The following is a 2,525-nucleotide window of genomic DNA, read 5'->3' as shown; positions in this document are numbered from 1 at the left end:
AGGTTCCAGCCCTCGGGTGTTCCACAAAAGCGCGGAAGGAAAAGCTGCGCCTGCTCTCTGTGCCTTCCCCGTCAGAGCGGTCCAGGCAGCCAGGGGCTTGGTGGGCGCACTCTCCCCAGGTGTGGCGCGCCCCCTCCCTTCCGCGGACCCAGTCTCAGTTTCCGCTGGCGCCAGTCGGGTGCGCGCGCCTTCTGCCCTTCGCGTCCCCAGCCCCAGTCCCCGCCCGCGCCGGTCGGGTGCCTGCGCCCTGTGTCTCGCCGCGACCTTCCCCTCCCCCCTGCCTCCTGCCTCCGCGGAGCTGGGCCGGTCCGCAGCCTGCGAGCTCCTCTCTGGACCCTCTCGGTCTCTTTGTTCTGCGAACGGCCGGCAGTGTGTTCGGGCCGGTTAATTTACTCTCTCTCCTTTGGTCTCCCACAGTTCATGTTGGCAACTCACAGAAGCTCCCTCCGATTGTCCTCAGGGCACTCAGGCCCGGACCCTACCCCAAGCAATGCTGCCTAAGAGCTCCCGGGACGGATCTCCGTCCTTAGCTCTTTTGTCTCACTTTTTATCTTTTATATTTTGTCCTACCTCCTTTCGAAGACAATGGGCTGCTTTTCTGGGCGCCTGATGACCTCAGCTAGCGATCAGAAGTTGTTTTGCGAAGTTTGCTCTGCGTTCAGTTATTCTTTTGATGAATTTGTAGGCGAGAAAGTGGTCTCCCCGTCCTACTCCTCCGCCATCTTGGCTCCTCCCCTTTCTTGCAGATTTTTGTGATCTGTTTCTTTCACACATCTGATGAGACGATTCCAAATGATAATGTTTCAGTATGAGATGCTGGGTTTTTCTAACCTCACTCTTCTCCTAATGACAATAAACGTCACCTATTAACTCAAATGATTATGGTCCTAAAAGCCTCTATTTCTGGGAAAATCTCCAATGTTTAATTCAGGTAAGAGTCTGTGCAGCTAAAGGCCCAACTTCACACTCACAGTTCCTCCTGCCCTCTAAAAGTTCAAGGTTAAAGAGTTCAGTATTATTAGGAGACTCGTGATTTATTTTTCTATTAACAGATCAAAGGGGAAAAATCAAATAGTCTTCTTTATAGATCTTGAGAAAAAATCTGATTTAAAAATCCATTTTGGGCTCAGTCAGACGGGCGCAGAGACGCTTCGGGAAGTAACATCGCAATGGCTGCCCAAGGAGAGCCCCAAGTTCAGTTCAAACTTGTATTGGTTGGTGATGGTGGTACTGGAAAAACTACATTTGTGAAATGTCATCTGACTGGTGAATTTGAGAAGTATGTAGCTACCTTGAATGTTGAGGTCCATCCTCTTGTGTTCCATACCAACAGAGGACTGATTAAGTTCAATGTATGGTATACAGCTGGTCAGAAGAAATTTTGGACAGAGAGATGGCTATTATCTACAAGCTCAATGTGCCATTATAATGTTTGATGTAACATCAAGAGTTACTTACAAGAATGTGCCTAACTGGCATAGAGATCTGGTACGAGTGTGTGAGGACATCCCAATTGTGTTGTGTGGCAGCAAAGTAGATATTAAGGACAGAAAGGTTAAGGCAAAGTCAGTTGTCTTCCACCAAAAGAAGAAGCTTCAGTACTATGACATTTCTGCCAAAAGTAGCTACAACTTTGAAAAGCCCTTCCTTTGGCTTGCTAGGAAACTGATTGGAGACTCTAACTTAGAGTTTGTCACCATGCCTGCTCTTGCCCCGCCAGAAGTGGTCATGAACCCAGCCTTGGCAGCACAGTATGAGCCGATTTAGAGGTTGCTCAGACAACTTCTCTCCCGGATGGAGATGATGACCTGTGAGAAAGTGAAGCTGGGGCCCAGCGTCGGAAGTCTGGTTTTATAGGCAGCTGTCCTGTGATGTCAGTGGTGCAGCGTGTTTGCCAATTTATTATATAGCTAAGCAGAACATGTGCTTAATCTTTGGATGCTGAAGGAAATGGATGGGCTTTGAAGTGAATGTGGCAGTTTAAAAAAAAATACCTTCATTTTTTGGACCTGCATATTTAAGTGTTTTGTAACACAGTTGTTTCCTCCTTGAGTTTCAAATATAAGACTGCTATAGTCACATGACAATATTGAGATGTGGAATCTTGCTTGTTACTGTCATTCCCATTCCTTTTCGTTTAAAATCAGAATAAAGTTGTATTTCAAATATCTAAGCAAGTGAACTCATCTTTTATTTAAATGAGCATTTTAAAACCATTAACAGGGAAAGTTGCACCATGTTACTACTTGAATTGCCTTTGCTATTACCACTTAATTTGAAGTCAGTTAGGTTAAATGCTCCTAATTTTCTGTATACATGAATTATTTCACACAAATGTAATAACAAGTCAACAGTATTGTATTTGATAAGTTGTTAAAAGGTGTAAATAATATCAATAGCTAGGCTAAATAACACCTACCCCACCTGCCTTTGGGCTTAGGTAGTGTCACCTAGAGATGAGATTTATGTTACCTGTCAAAGGTGACATTTGCTTCAGATGTTTCAAACAGGTAAGAATTATCTTT

At 45.2% G+C, this 2,525-nt stretch overlaps 1 pseudogene; it reads left to right on the top strand.

The window, feature by feature from the left end:
- Positions 1-1,169: 1,169 nt before the first annotated feature.
- Positions 1,170-2,159, top strand: LOC133072211 (GTP-binding nuclear protein Ran-like; annotated as a pseudogene).
- The last annotated feature ends 366 nt before the right edge of the window (positions 2,160-2,525 follow it).

This window comes from Dama dama, chromosome 18, assembly GCF_033118175.1.
Source record: "Dama dama isolate Ldn47 chromosome 18, ASM3311817v1, whole genome shotgun sequence".
Taxonomy (NCBI): domain Eukaryota; kingdom Metazoa; phylum Chordata; class Mammalia; order Artiodactyla; family Cervidae; genus Dama; species Dama dama.
This window is presented reverse-complemented; position numbering and strand designations above follow the sequence as displayed.